This window comes from Oncorhynchus clarkii, chromosome 20 (genome assembly GCF_045791955.1).
Source record: "Oncorhynchus clarkii lewisi isolate Uvic-CL-2024 chromosome 20, UVic_Ocla_1.0, whole genome shotgun sequence".
NCBI lineage: Eukaryota > Metazoa > Chordata > Actinopteri > Salmoniformes > Salmonidae > Oncorhynchus > Oncorhynchus clarkii.
This window is the reverse complement of record NC_092166.1, coordinates 27,439,403-27,456,573: the sequence shown is the minus strand read 5'-3', so window position 1 is coordinate 27,456,573 and position 17,171 is coordinate 27,439,403. Positions and strand designations below refer to the sequence as shown.

Here is a 17,171-nt window from a genome sequence, read left to right as displayed (position 1 = left end):
GGCACCAGAAGGACTGGGCTGTGGGGGAGCACTGGAGCCCTGGTAACTGACCTAAGACAAGGATTACGTGGATTAAATGTCAGGAATTTTGAAAAACTGAGTTTAAATGTATTTGGCTAAAGTGCATTTAAACTTCTGACTTCAACTGTTATTGTTACTATGACTATTGGTCCTGTGAGAACCTGTGCTGTTGTAGCGGCTTCCATGCTACGCGTTATTGTGAACTTGTTTTACGGGTCTCGTCCCGTGCATTATTTAAAGGTTTACACCTCACTCTTTTGTTTGGGTGGAGAAAATAAAATCCTGCATTTGTCTCCTATCATTATACAGAGTGACAGAATTACCAACCCACTAAATGGAGACAGCAGAAAAGACCGAACTGTCGACCCTCTTAGAGACAGTCCAGCATCAAGAGGACTGTCTCTCCAGACCTTGGAACCTCAGACCTGTTCTCGGAATACCCCTGTCCCTCCTGGAACGCTTTGACGGCGAGCCAGCGAGATGCAAGGGATTCCTTCTGCAATGAGACCTGTACCTCACTCGCCACACCGAGGCTGTCTCCGGGAGAGACAGGGTTGCCACCGTCATCTCGGTGGCAACCGACGGAAGGGCCCTGGACTGGGGTGCCGAGGTCTGGGAAATGTGCGATTGAGTCCTATGAGGGCTTCACCCTCCTCTTCCGCTCGGTGTTTGATAATCCTGTGGAGGGCCGAGAGGAGGGTGAGCACCTACTCCGACTACGCCAGGGATCTAGGACTGCCTCGGAGTTCGCTCTGGAGTTCCGGACCATCGTGGCCTCCACCGGATGGAACGTGTCGGCTCTGGTCACCGTGTTCCGCTGCGGACTGTGGGAGGAGGTACAGATGGAGTTTGCCTGCTGTGATGACAACCTGTGACTCAACCAGCTCATCATCATGGCTAGTTGTTTGGACAACTTCCTGCGGTCCCGTCGAAGACCTGTGCAGAATCCGGAGTCCATGGCTACACATGCCCAGTGGCCAGAGCCGATGGAGATGGGCTCTGCACGTTTGCCCAAGGCAGAGTGTAGGAGAGGGAGGAATCTGGGCCTCTGCTCCTATTGTGGAGAAAGTGGTCATTTCTCCCCGACCTGCTCTCTATCCACTAAGAGGTGAGGAGGTGACAAGCCAGGGAATTCTCCTGCTCCAACCAAGGTGGGATGCAAGATCTCCCGTCCTTTTCTGTCAACTCAAGCAGTGTGTTTTCCCATTAAATTCCCTGAATACCCTAGCCTCTCACTCCCATTTGCTCTGATTGATTCCGGAGCTGCCGGGAATCTTTTTGATAGTGCACTGTCCTTGTTTGCAACACTCACTACCGAGTTCCAAACTGCCTCTGGAAGCAACGTAAGTACAATAACTGTTTGTGGGGAGCGTCATGAAATGGATTTCCAAGCGTCGGGTTTAGTTGTGTAAAGCGTGCCGCCATTGGACTCTGAAGCAGTGGAAATGTGTTTATTGGAATGATGAATCCCGCTTAACCATCTGGCAGTCCAAAGGACGAATCTCATTTTGGCGGATGCCAGGAGACTGGTACTTGCATAGTGCCAACTACAAGTTTGGTGGAGGAGGAATAATGGTCTGGGCTGTTTTTCATGTTTCGGGCTAGGCCCCTTAGTTCCACTGAAGGGAAATCTTAACACTACAGCATACAATAACATTCTAGAAGATTCTGAGCTTCCAACTTTATGGCAACAGTTCAGGGAAGCCCCTGACCTGTTTCAGCATGACAATGCACCTGTGCACAAAGTGAGATCCATACAGAAATTGTTTGTCGAGATCGATGTGGAAGAACTTGACTGGCCTGCACAGAGCCCTTACCTCAACCCCATCAAACACCTTTGGGATGAATTGGAACACTGACTGTGAGCCAGGCCTAATTGCCCAACATCACTAATGCTCTTGTGGATGAATGGAAGCAAGTCCCCGCAACAATGTTCCAACATCTACTGGAAAGCCTTCCCAGAAGAGTGGAGGCTGTTTTAGCAGCAAAGAGGGGACCAACTCCATATTAATGCCCATGATATTGGAATGAGATGTGTGAAGAGCAGGTGTCCACATACTCTTGGTCATGTAGTCTATTATATTAAATGCAGTCCATCTTACTTGAGAATCTATTTTAACAGATTGCACCTCATGATCTAGATACTCTTTTTAATAGGATCATAACACCTTGTGAAGGCGTTAGCACATGACATATATTTTACCATAGCAATGTTTTTTCCCAGAATATATTGAATGGGTCTCCTGTAAGCAATACATATGGTAATCCTTCTTCCTTCGCCATGTAACAACTGTTCTTATTTTGCTATTGTCAGCCAAACCATTTTAATTATAGCTACCTATACTCAATTCACCAGGATGGGTTATATTTTGATATACTTACCCTTATTTTGAGATGCTTATCCATACCTACCAGTACCTCCAGAATAAATGCCTGTCCGTTATCTACGTAGCTGTACCACGATAGATGCCCTGGTAAACATACTGTAGCTCCAACTGACTCTAAGTAGACCTCCAGTTGTCCTCCAATTTCCCTCCCTCAAAAACCACCCCCCATCCCAGGTAGGGTTGTCATCCCTGTGACTGGCAGACCACCCCTGAACACATGGATCTAGTGACTCCCCATCCCGGGTGCGGGAGCGTAATCATCGACTGACACTAATTAGCATAACGCAACGGACATATATATAACTAGAAAATATTCCTATTCATGAAAATCACAAGTGAAATATACTGAGACACAGCTTAGCCTTTTGTTAATCATCCTGTCATCTCAGATTTTCAAAATATGCTTTACAGCCAAAGCTAGACAAGCATTTGTGTAAGTTTATCGATAGCCTAGCATAGCATTTTGTCCAGCTAGCAGCAAATTAAATTGTTTACCTTTGATGAGCTTCGGATGTTTTCACTCACGAGACTCCCAGTTAGATAGCCAATGTTCATTTTTTCCAAAAATATTATTTTTGTAGGCAAAATAACTCCATTTGTTCTTCACGTTTGGCTGAGAAATCGACCGGAAATTACGGCCACAAATATTCCAAATTAGCTCCATAATATCGACAGAAAAATGGCAAACGTTGTTTATAATCAATCTTCAAGGTGTTTTTCAAATATATATTCGATAATATATCCACCGGGACAATTGTTTTTTCAGTAGGACCGATTGGAATAATGGCTACCTCTGTATTTTACGCGAAAGTCACTCTGAGAGTCATCAGGTGACCACTTACACAATGTAGCCGCTTACGGGTATTCTTCAACATAAATGCGTAAAACTACGTCACAATGCTGTAGACACCTTGGGGAATACGTAGAAAAAGTAATCTGGTTGATAGCCCATTCACTGCTCAATAGGGACGCATTGGAACGCAGAGCTTTCAAAACAAGAGGCACTTCCGGATTGGATTTTTCTCAGGCATTCGCCTGCAATATCAATTCTGTTATACTCACAGACAATATTTTTACAGTTTTGGAAACTTTAGAGTGTTTTCTATCCTAAGCTGTCAATTATATGCATATTCTAGCATCTTGTCCTAACAAAATATCCCGTTTACTTTGGGTACGTTATTTTTCCAAAAATGAAAATACTGCCACCTAGTCACAAAAGGTTATTAAGAAGTTGGGAACCATCCCTTGAAAAGAGCACAAAGTGCCACTTGCACGACAAAACCAGGTTAGCAGCCATAAGCATTTATAACCCTTTTGCCTTGGTTGTGCTATATATAATTGTTTCATTTTTATCCACATACATTCATTCATTCAACAATTGACTAATAAGATGCATAATACTGTAGGCAATTCCTGCAAAGGATTTTTTACATGGTTAATATGCGCATATGGTTACCTCTTGAAAATGTAATTTGCCACAGAAAATGAAAAAAGAGGGAAACATTCACATTTGTCATACCGTGAAAGCTGAGATGAATTATCCTCAAACAAATTGCATCGGCAGAGGAAGAGTTACCCGTCTTGCATGTTTAAACTATCTCCATTGGCCCATGGATAGCCATATGCCTTTCTCTCCCCTCCACTACAGCGCTGCGTTGGCACGCAGAACAGTGAATCATGCTAGAACACTGCTAAGCTAGTTTATCTCAGAGATGTAAAGGTAGTGACCATGAATTAATTGTCTACACAGAAACCCACAGGGGATAGAATTAATTTCATCTTGATGAGATTAAAACCAGCATTACCTGGGGAGGGTTCTGCCTACCAGGAATGAAAAGGCATTGTTTGGCAGAAACTTTTTGTTCCTTAGTTCTTGTTTACTATATCTAGAAAGACCTGGGACATAAACATGGGCTAAACATTGATCCCTTTACATTCCTTTAACCACAGGTTGTTGTTATTGTATCATTACTTGGTGGCGCAGCTAAATATTGTTTATTAAAAGTAACATGAACTGTATGTGACCCGGCAAAGGTCTATTTTGCATCTGTGATTCCCAAGGGACATTCAATTAGTGGTTGTCACGCCCTGGCCTTAGTTATCTTTGTTTTCTTTATTATTTTGTAGTCATCACCTCTTAGTCGAGGAACAGGAGGCGACTTAGCTGTAAATACAAATAGCAGATACATTCCATTACAGCTGTGCCATCGTAGGTTTGGACAACGTATTTATATATGAAGTAAAAATCAGACATGTCAAAATTCATAAAGTCAAACACAGACTACACATAAAGTAGCCCAAGAAACATTCCCGAATAAATCCCTGATCATCCACATACCTGACGATAACTGACAACTGCAAACACACTGGTGGCAGCATATGTCCCAGAGCAGTGGGGCAATTTTTACCACTGGGGCCTGGAGTTTTTCCTTATATGTTAACCTAACTAGGAAAACTCTGGACCCTATAAGGTATGACAGTGATTTAGAAAAAAAATTGGGCGTGCAAAATTATTCAGCCCCTTTACTTTCAGTGCAGCAAACTCTCTCCAGAAGTTCAGTGAGGATCTCTGAATGATCCAATGTTGACCTAAATGACTAATGATGATAAATACAATCCACCTGTGTGTAATCAAGTCTCCGTATAAATGCACCTGCACTGTGATAGTCTCAGAGGTCCGTTAAAAGCGCAGAGAGCATCATGAAGAACAAGGAACACACCAGGCAGGTCCGAGATACTGTTGTGAAGAAGTTTAAAGCCGGATTTGGATACAAAAAGATTTCCCAAGCTTTAAACATCCCAAAGAGCACTGTACAAGCGATAATATTGAAATGGAAGGAGTATCAGACCACTGCAAATCTACCAAGACCTGGCCGTCCCTCTAAACTTTCAGCTCATAAAAGGAGAAGACTGATCAGAGATGCAGCCAAGAGGCCCATGATCACTCTGGATGAACTGCAGAGATCTACAGCTGAGGTGGGAGACTCTGTCCATCGGACAACAATCAGTCGTATATTGCAGAAATCTGGCCTTTATGGAAGAGTGGCAAGAAGAAAGCCATTTCTTAAAGATATCCATAAAAAGTGTAATTTAAAGTTTGCCACAAGCCACCTGGGAGACACACCAAACATGTGGAAGAAGGTGCTCTGGTCAGATGAAACCAAAATTTCACTTTTTGGCAACAATGCAAAACGTTATGTTTGGCGTAAAAGCAACACAGCTGAACACACCATCCCCACTGTCAAATATGGTGGTGGCAGCATCATGGTTTGGGCCTGCTTTTCTTCAGCAGGGACAGGGAAGATGGTTAAAATTGATGGGAAGATGGATGGAGCAAAAAACAGGACCATTCTGGAAGAAAACCTGATGGAGTCTGCAAAAGACCTGAGACTGGGACGGAGATTTGTCTTCCAACAAGACAATGATCCAAAACATAAAGCAAAATCTACAATGGAATGGTTCAAAAATAAACATATCCAGGTGTTAGAATGGCCAAGTCAAAGTCCAGACCTGAATCCAATCGAGAATCTGTGGAAAGAACTGAAAACTGCTGTTCACAAATGCTCTCCATCCAACCTCACTGAGCTCGAGCTGTTTTGCAAGGAGGAATGGGAAAAAATGTCAGTCTCTCGATGTGCAAAACTGATAGAGACATACCCCAAGCGACTTACAGCTGTAATCGCAGCAAAAGGTGGCGCTACAAAGTATTAACTTAAGGGGGCTGAATAATTTTGCACGCCCAATTTTTCAGTTTTTGATTTGTTAAAAAAGTTTGAAATATCCAATAAATGTCGTTCCACTTCATGATTGTGTCCCACTTGTTGTTGATTCTTCACAAAAAAATACAGTTTTATATCTTTATGTTTGAAGCCTGAAATGTGGCAAAAGGTCGCAAAGTTCAAAGGGGGCCGAATACTTTCGCAAGGCACTGTAGGTCATGTCACTTGACATACCCAAATCTAACTGCCTGTAGCTCAGGAACTGAAGCAAGGATATGCACATTCTTGGTACCATTTGTAAGGAAACAATTTGAAGTTTGTAGAAATGGGAAATGAATGTAGGAGAATGTAACACATTAGATCTGGTAAAATATCATCTTTGAAGTAGCCACAATGTATTATTGCAGTTTAGGCACAATATAGATTTTGGAGGCTAGATGGCAGCAGTGTATGAGCAAAGTTTTAGACTGATCAATGAACCGTTGCATTAGACATGTTCAAAATGTTGTATCAAGTCTGTCCAAATTTGCCTAACTGGTTTGTTGATACATTTTCAGGTACACAACTGTGCACTCTCCTCAAACAATAGCATGGTATTCTTTCACTGTAATAGCTACTGTAAATTGGACAGCGGAGTTAGATTAACAAGAATTTAAGCTTTCTGACCATGTCAGATAGGTCTATGTCCTGGGAAATGTTCTTGTTACTTACAACCTCATGCTAATCGCATTAGCCTACGTTAGCTAAATGACTATACGTTTAGCAATGTGTAGACCTCTACAATCAACCTGATACCCCAAAATATTTTTCACTTTGCCATTATGGGGTATTGTGTGTAGATGGGCGAGATAAAACATATATTTCATCCATTTTGAATTCATGCTGTAACACAACAAAATGTGGAATAAGTCGACGGTATGAATACTTTCTGAAGGCACTGTATCTCAGTGGGTGGATAAACGGCTGTTAACGGGAGTCCATTACTTACTTTAATGAAAGGATTCTCTTTGAAAAACAGTTACTTCGCTTTTCCCCCCCAAATCTTTCAAATGTAAATGTATTTTGAAAATGACTGTTTTTTTAAAACTTGTCTGTAGTATTTGCATAAACAGAACTAAAAACAATGGGCTTCAAGCTAGTCTGGGTCTTTCCCACTTCAGCCATTAGGCTGCATTAAATTGCTCCATGGTGATGCAAGATCATCCTTTCCTTCCTCCATTTCCCTGCACAGACTGAGTATATTACTGTTGAACTTGGATGACTCAAGGTGTACCATAAAGTATATTTTAAAATCGCTCATCTTTATGGATGTGTCCCCAGTCCTCTGTCTCTCTCTAACCTTTAGTCTGTTCATTTACAGGTCTAAGTCTTAGGAAAAAAATAGAAAATAATTCAATATTATACATTCTGAACGGGAGTTAGTTGAGTGTGCAAACTAACTCCCCTTCAGAATGTAAAATATTACATTTGTCCTCTAAGAGTATGCAAACTAACTCCGCTTCAGAATGTAAAATATTACATTTTCTTCCTTTGTCTTTTTCTCTCATCAATATGCAATTTTCAAAGAGCTCTAAAAAAAAAAAATTCACTGGTTTGAGATTGCAATATAACAAATAGCCTAGCGGTTACAGTGTTGGGCCAGTAACTGAAGGTCGATGGTTTGAATACCCAAGTCAAAAAGGTGAAAATCCTGTCGATGCTCCCTTGAGTAAGACACTTATCCTGAATTTGCTCCAGGGATGCCGTACAAGTATGGCTGACTATAAAACAACACATTTCACTTTACCTTTCTAGTGAATGTGACAATAAAACATGTATAATTAAATACGCTGACAATGGAGGTGACAGCTGTAATTGAAATGATGTTGATGGGAAATGCTCTCCTTCCATTAATTGCCTTCAATGTTTTGAAGAGCAGGTGCGAGGTTGTTCTCAAAAGCCTTGCAACTGAATGGACAGAGAACCAGGACAAAGGAGCGGCTGGGGTGACAAATAACACGACATATAGCATTTCCTATCACCTTGACAACCTTATCATTCACGTAAAAAGACATGGACCACACACAAGTCATTTACAGACCATTATGGAAAGCTAAGCAAGGGTTTATGCGTTCTGTGTGTTAGCCTCATTCGAACCCCACCTTGAATGACAGGCAAAATAAAATGTCACTGTGATTCTTTCTTCTGCACTCTATAAGTTGAAAACCACCCTCTGAAATTGTATTGCTCCACTTTGACCTACTGTAACTTGCAATTGGCCCTACGTCCACCTACATCTAAAGTCAACATCACAATGATGGAAAAAGGTTTTAATACTAATTATTTGCACTTTAGACTAAATCTTCATCAGCGCCAATTGAGAATGCATTAGGTAATACATTCATTCTGGCACCAGTCCTCAAGAGAACATTCATAGCAACATTGTGACGCAACGTGCAGTAGGCACACAGATGAAAGTAAAGAAAGCAAACCTAATATTCTTAAAATAGCTTTCATGAAACACATTGAAAGGTTCTGGACCATGCATCTCAGCAGGGTTTCCTTCCTATAATCCAAATACGCCTACAGAAAGAACCAACTACTACTGACTACTGATCCTATACATTAGAGTTTAACATAATAAGCACATGCTCTGTCCTCGTGTCACTCTTATGGGGTGAAAAGAGAGACCTTTGAAGGAAAGACCCCCCCTTTGACACTCCTCCTCATCGCCGCTCCTACTCTTCCTTGACCTAGTTTTTCCTTAATATTGATCGTTTGAATCAGGAGAGCAGAACGAGATACTCAGGGGGAGATGGAGAGAGACACTTTGTGTTAGAAACCCTCCATCATCTCACTGGGGAAGCCACGGTGGACTGGGGAAGACATTAACCCGCCGTTCCCAATACACTCACCAGCAGCTCTATGAATCAGGCTGGCAGGGCGCTAATTAACTTAGCACCATCTCTCATCTCAAAAAGAACTGGTTATTTCACATGGTCAGCCCTTGGCTGTTTGAATTTTGCAGATGGAGGTCCCATGTAGAAGGATGTGCAGTTAGCTGAAGACATGCATTTAATATGACATATTTGGAAAATGCGATCCCAAAGGTAGAATAATTGGGGAATATAAAATGTTTTCAAAAATAATTCACACCTTTTGACTATTTTCACATTTTGTTGTGTTAAAGCCTGCATTTAAAATGGAGATTGTCACCCATCCACACACAATACCCCATAATGTCAAAGTGGAATCTACTCAACCATTTTATGGCAAGCGTAAACAAGTTCAGGAGTAAAAATGTCACATAATAAGTTGCATGGACTCACTCTGTGTGCAATAATAGTGTTTAACATGGTTTTTAAATTACTACACCATCTTTGTATCCAACACATACACAATAATGGGAAATATATTGATTATTCACGTTGTCCTAGAGAGATTTACACAATTATGAAAACGTCACGCCAGGGTAAGCCTACACGAAACACAGCTCTTGTTTCTAAAATCCCCCATGGGAAAAATGCATGGTGTAAAAATTATTGGAATAATTTCCTTGTTTTATGGATTTATGGATTTACGATGGCTTGGTGATAAGACAACATTCCATTCCATGATTAGTGTATGTGTGCCTGTCTGTTGGTTCCCAGAGAGACCCAATCTCCAGTTTATTTAAGGAAAGGACCTAGTGTCTATGTTGCATCAGTATTCCTGTATAAGCAAGCAGTAAATGAACTAGAGACAGATATTTGGCGCCATGTAAATCTTGATGTCTGTTGCGTGAGAGAAAAATGTACCTTTGTATAAATTCTCTCATCTGTGATTTGTCATGAACATCCAGGAGGATGGACTTTGCTATAAAATGCTGTGGCTTAGTCCTGCTGGAAGGGCTCTCAACAAATCACCTACGGGAGGGTTGTTGACAAGCTCCATTACTGCAGTAATTAAATAATAAAGTTAGATTGTTTTGAAGGAATCTAAAAGTCTCCCCTTTGATTAGAATAATTCCAACACAATAAGTGTTCACACCCCAGAGTAAATGCATGTTAGAATCACCTTTGGCAGTGAATACAGCTGTGAGTCTTTCTGGGTAAGTCTCTTAAGAGCTTTGCACACCTGGATTGTACAATATTTGCCCATTTTCTTTTCAAAATGATTCAAGCTCTGTCAAGTTGTTTGTTGATCATTACTAGACAACCATGTTCATGTTTTGCCATAGATTTTCAAGCAGATTTAAGTCAAAACTGTAACTAGGCCACTCAGGAACATTCACTCACTTCCTTCTTGGTAGACAACCCCAGTGTAGCCTTGTATTTTGGGTTATTGTCCTGCTGAAAGGTGTCTGTAGTGTCTGTTAGATTTTATTTTTCATCCTGAAAATCTCCCCAGTCCTTAAAGATCACAAGCATACCCATAACATGATGCAGCTACCACTATGCTTAAAAATATGGAGAGTGGTACTCAGTAATGTGTACCACATTTTTTGCAGTATTACTTTGCAGTGCCTTATTGCAAACAGGATGCATTTTTAAAAATTCTGCACAGGCTTCCTTCTATTCACTCAATTAGGTTAGTACTGTGGAGTAGCTTCAATGTTGTTGATCCAAACTTAGTTTTCTCCTATCACAGCCATGGTGAAATGCGGTTTCCTTCCTCAGCGGCAAGTTAGTCAGGAAGGACGCATGTATCTTTGTAGTGACTGGGTTTATTGATACACCATCTGTAAGGTCCCTCAGTCGAGCAGAACATTTCAAAGGAGTTGAATATTTATTGACTCAAGATATTTTAGCTTTTCAATATGAATTCATTTGTAAAAAAATAAATACATCTAGAAACATAATTCCACTTTGATATTATGGGGCATTGTGTGTAGGCCAGAAACTCTGGCTACACACCTGAATGACTCCACTTTAATTCACCTTCACAGAACTGACAGGGGAAAGGATAATGCCAACCGGCCCTTTGTTTCAACCTCTTTTTTTTAATGCTAAAAGAATGCATTGTCTGCCTGCCTGTGTTTTATTCCATGACTCCTTTCACTGAAGATTCAAACATAAGAAGCTCATGCCGGCCTCCACTTCTGTTCACTATATCTGTAGATCTTCTCTGCAGATATAGTATCTTCAAAGGGCATCTCAGATTCAGTTCTCTTTGAGTTGACAAAGAAAGAAATGCGTGGAAAAGTTGTAGTTGTCACACTCAAAGTCAATTCGCTTTTACGCCAACAGTGAGTTAGTTGTATGTTCTCGAGGTGTCTTTTTACTTTGATTATTTCCACTCGTTCATGTTTACAAGGGACTTTGACAATGCTCATTATCATCCATTTTGACCTCATAAATTCACATAGGAAAACCCACAACAGTGTTAATATCCCTTACCAACATCAGAGCCACTAAGGTTTTGACACGTGACCATGATGGGATTTTAAACCCCCAAAAATGGAAGTGTTTAATGTGGAACTCTTAGAGGTAAACATTACAATTCACCACAGACAACTAATTAGGCTTTCCTTCAATACACCATACGGTATGGCCCGTTTTAATTTGTATGACCAGCAACATCGATATTCAATCACAGAAACATCCGTGGTGAGTGTCGGTATGCCGAGGATTTTCAGAGGCTAGTAATTCGGAGTATAATTTAAATTAATTGCAAAGTCAGGAGTCAGGTATCATAAAACCCAAATTCAGCCTTTTCTTGTTCATAAAGTAGCCAACAAGGTTCATCATATGGTTGACCTGGATGACATTTTTTGAATAAGGTGGTCTTGTGTGATCATTTGTGACGATGGAGGATTATGAATAAATTCATTATGAATGGGAAATGAGGAAATGTCCTGATGTAAACTTGTTCAGACTCTTTGACTCTTTTACACTAAGTGAAACTCTGTTGGGGAGTGGAGGTTGATAGAGGATGATGACAAGGGGAAGAAGAGAAAATAAAGTTGAGATGGAGATTGTGTGAGGGGAAAAATTGAGTGAGAAAGAAATCAATGGGAGAAGACAGAGATAGGTCAATGTTCAGATGTTAACATAAAATACAGGTAATTCCCATTTTATGAATTTACAAGAAATGTGTTACATGCCAAGTTAATGGCTTTTCAAACAGCAAGCAACATGGATTTGAAAAAACATGATAAAAGCTCTACCTTTCTGCTAACGGTCTTAAAAGTCTTACTTGTGGCTCTCACATCCTTACATCCTTGTTAAGGCTATGCTACAGCTGGATTCTATCACTCTCATGAATTATAATGGAAAATTGACTGTTTTCTGTGTTCCGTAGCATGCTGTGCAGAACTGGGCCCGATTTCCCTATTCAAAATCAAATCAAATCTAATTTTATTGGTCACATACACATATTTAGCACGTTATTGCGGGTGTAGCGAAATGCTTGTGTTCCTAGATCCAACAGTGCAGTAGTATCTAACAATTCACAACAATACCCACAGTTTCATCAGCTGTCTGGGTGGCTGGTCTCAGATGATCCTGCAGGTGAACAAGCCAGATGTGGATGTCCTGGGCTGGCATGGTTTCATGTGGTCTGTGGTTGTGAGGCTGGTTGGACATACTGCCAAACTCTCTAAAGCAATGATGGAGATGGCTTATGGTAGAGAAATAAACATTAAGTTCTCTGGCAACAGCTCTGGTGGACATTCCTTTTGTCAGCATGCCAATTGCATGTTCCCTCAAAACTTGAGGCATCTGTGGCATTGTGTTGTGTGACAAAACTGCACATTTTAGAGTGTCCTTTTATTGTCCCCAGCATAAGGTGCACCTGTGTAATGATCATGCTCTTTAATCAGCTTCTTGATATACCACACCTGTCAGGTGAATGGATTATCTTGGAAAATGAAAAATGCTCACTAACAGGGATGTAGACACATTTCTGTATAGCATTTTAGTGAAATAAGCTTTTTGTGCATATGTGAAATTTCTTGGCTGTTTTATTTCAGCTCATGAAACATGGGACCATCACTTTACATGTTGCAATTATATTTTTGTTCAGTATGGAATCAAGATGTTTATCTGTATTTGACCGTTGATGAATTCAGAACGAAGATGACAAGAAATACAAAGTTGCCAATGTCTTTGCAGTTTATTTTAATTTATTTAACTATGCAATTCAGTTAAACCCTCCCCTAACGACGCTGGGCCAATTGTGTGCCACCCTATGGGACTTCCGGTCCCAGCCGGTTGTGATACAGCCCGGTATCGAACCAGGGTCTGTAGTGACGCCTCCAGCACTGAGATCAATGCCTTAGATCGCTGCGCCACACAGGAGCCTCTGGAGTGTGTTACAAACAAGTGAAAAGAAAAAATAGCTTAAAATGAAAACCGAGATGATAGCATTGAAATATAAAATAGAGTAGGCTACACGCAGGCCTATGTATTTCAAGAATTGGGCTATTGAAATCTATTTCATATTCAATCAATGTAGTTATTCTGTTTTGCTAATTGTAGGCTGTTGTAGCCTAGGCTATGTTATTTTTGCCTCCATATGTTTCATGCTGTGTGTTCACAATGTGCCACATCTCTGGTTCTGTGCTTTAATATATGGTGAGTCATTAGAATAAGCCACCTCAATATGACCTATTAGAAGCCATAGATGATCTGATCAGTCCTCAATATGACCTATTAGAAGCCATAGATGATCATATGATCTATAGGAGCTGATCAGTCCTCAGTATTTTGGAATAATTCTACTGATAAGTTAAGGTGATATTTGAAAAGCGAAAGCTGATCCAAGAGAGGCGCTGCCTTGCTTTCGATCTTATCAGTATCAACACATTTCAAAAAAATGTTTTGCCTTTGTTTAACTAGGCAAGTAAGTTAAGAGCAAATTCTTATTTTCAACGACGGCCTAGGAACAGTGGGTTAACTGCCTGTTCAGGGGCAGAACGACAGATTTGTACCTTGTCAGCTGGGGGGATTTGAACTTGCAACCTTTACGGTTACTAGCCCAACACTCTAACCACTAGGTTACCCTGCTCCAACGACAACATCTGTCTTTGCCTGGTGTTTTGGGAAATGCATATTACATCTTTGTCCTTTGTAGGAAAGTTGCATGTTAAAACACTTGTAAGCCTAAGTTCCATCGCTATCAGGAAACCGGGCCCTGGGCCTTATCCCTCCTAACCATATCTAAAGTATTAGGCCCCTGCCCTATTATAGGCTAGCCCCTTATGTAACTCAATATGTCTGTGTGTGTGTCCTTGAGTGTGTGTGTGTGTGTGCATGCATGTAAAGTGATACTATCTACATCAGCTCCCTACCCTCCTGCTTTCGTTCCTTCCTAAATCTAGCACACCGTATTCTACTAATTAGCATCTCACCACGAGCTTGATCAGCTTAATCGTATGTGTTAAAACAAGGTGGGATCAAAAGCCTGCTGACTAACAGCAAATAAACGATAACCTATCAAAATAAAGAAAGTCACACACTCCATATGTATTTATTTAGGTAGTTTAGGGTGAGTTGGGAGCACATGGATCATTGTGTTAATAGAGGACAGTCAAATGAGAGTAATGAGAGTTCTAACTAGTCTGGCTGTGTAACAAGGGGCCTTCAATTGACCAGATTTCTCTGAGACCGGAACTTGCTCAAATGAAGCTCTGCCACAATAGGGGTCGATGATCCATGCATGATTAAGTGCTATCATCTTTCCATTTCACTTGACTCACTTGACAAATATGTCCGGTGCTAGACTGGTCAGGCGGTTAATTAACTACTTCCTCCTCCTGAATCCTTCTGTGTGAGAATGTGCCTCTTTACTTTGAAAAAGCTCCCCAGGCACAACTCTTTCGGTGTATCAAAAGGTGTTGGCTGTTAAAGCAAGACGAAGATCAATAAATGCCTATTATGACCATATTTCAACTGTTCAGCAAGTTTCTCAAAATGTCAAATAAAAAGTTTGTTTTTCTCCTACATGTGTATACAATACATTATATCAAATTCTGCCTGTAGTTTGACCTATACTGAATGCAACAGTGTTGTTTGTTCCGTAACTCCAGTTGATCTCTCGACAGTTCCAGGACATCACTGTTCAAACACCTTGATATGAACAGCTGTAGCCAGTGGTTGCTGAGCCAATGATGCTCTTACATTGCAGTTCAGTCGACTACAGCGCCTTCACAAGGCCTAAATAACACGTACCAGACCACACAGCAGTTCAGTCACACATCCATTTCCCAACTGCCACAGCACTGCCCCGCCATTTGGACAGGACCACAGCTGCCGGGCAGAGAGAGAAGTCACAATTCAGGATACCCCTGGACGACCGGTTCGCCAGTAATGAAACCTTCCTCCACTCTCCATCTCACATTAGACATGACTGTAAATGTAGATATGAATATTAATGGCAAGAAGAGATAGATAGAGGGAAGTCCACCAGCATCCTGTGATCAGTGGGAACTCGGTCAATAGAAAGATAGAAAACGTGAAATTAACACACAATCAATGACGTACTGTGTCTCAAAAAGACAGTGGTTGGAACCAAAAATCTCCAATTTGGACCTCATCAGACCAAAGGACAGATTTACACCGGTCGAATGTCCATTGCTTGTGTTTCTTGGCCCAAGCATGTCTCTTCTTATTATTGGTGTCCTTTAGTAGTTGTTTCTTTGCTGCAATTTGACCATGAAGGCCTGATTCACACAGTCTCCTCTGAACAGTGGATGTTGAGATGTGTCTGTTACTTGAACTCCGTGAAGCATTTATTTCGGTTGCAATTTCTGAGGCTGGTAACTCTAACAAACTTAAATTAGAGTTACCAGCTTCAGAAATGGCAGTCCAAATAAATGCTTCACAGAGTGGTGGTCCTCATCAGAGCCAGTTTTATCATACCGCTTGATGGTTTTTGCACTTGAAGAAACTTTAAAAGTTCTTGAAAATTTACGGATTGACTGACCTTCATGTCTTAAGTAATGATGGACTGTCGTTTCTGCTTATTTGAGCTGTTCTTTCCATAATATGGACTTCGTATTTTATCAAATAGGGCTATTTTCTGTATACAAGCCCTACCTTGTCACAACACAACTGATTGGCTCAAATGCATTAAGAAGGAAAGAAATTCCACAAATGTACTTTTAACAAGGCACACCTGTTAGTTGAAATGCATTCCAAGTGACTATACCTCATCAAGCTGGTTGAGAGTGCCAAGAGTGTGCAAAGCTGTCATCAAGGCAAAGGGTGGCTATTTTGAAGAATCTCAAATATAAAATACATTTTGATTTGTTTAACACTTTTTTTTGGTTACTACATGATTCCATGTATGTTATTTCATAGTCTTGATGTCTTCACTATTATTCTAAAATGTAGAAGATAGTACAAATTAAAACCCTTAAATGAGTAGGTGTGTCCAAACTTTTGACTGGTACTTGTCCATGAGCTGGTGCCTTTAACTAACGGTCAGATATTGACTTCTGTCAGAAAAAATTTGCTGTATAATATTTTTTCACTCGGCCACTGTTTTGATAATAAAGCACACAGCGTAGATTGGAGTCAATGCAGCAGGGTGGTTAGCAGTCGCTTCTCTGGAGGTAAGAACTACATGACAGCGTCAGAGGCTGAGGGCTGAATGTCTAACAGGTATCATGCCCTTACTGGTGAATAATAACGGGCGAACAACCATTAAATTGATCCCTTTGAAGTTTTGTAATGACTTGAACATTTCCAAAGATAGTGTCCAGAAAATGATTAAGAAATTGCCTAATCAAAGTTGTTACACGCCTTGTACACCTGACCAGTTCAAAGCCAAAGACTTGTATGGGTGAATGACGTTTTAAGTGGTCAGACATTAGGTAATTTCCTAACTTCCTCACATCAACAGAGTGAAAGTGAAAATGTATTTGTCAGGTGGGTCTGTTGTATTTACACTTGTCAATTCAATTTAAATCAGTTACAAATTTCTCTAAGAAGATTGTACAGGTGGTATCATGACACAAGGTGAGACCCAGATGCAGACACATGAGACCCAGATGCAGACACATGAGGCAGATGGTTGGAGTCTAACAATATTTATTAATCCAATAGGGTAAGGCAAGAAAATGGTCGTGGACAACATTCTA

The 17,171-nt window shown here is 40.7% G+C and overlaps 1 pseudogene; it reads left to right on the top strand.

The window, feature by feature from the left end:
* Window positions 1-914: 914 nt before the first annotated feature.
* Window positions 915-17,171, top strand: part of LOC139377041 (meprin A subunit beta-like) — a 31,469-nt pseudogene continuing 15,212 nt past the window's right edge.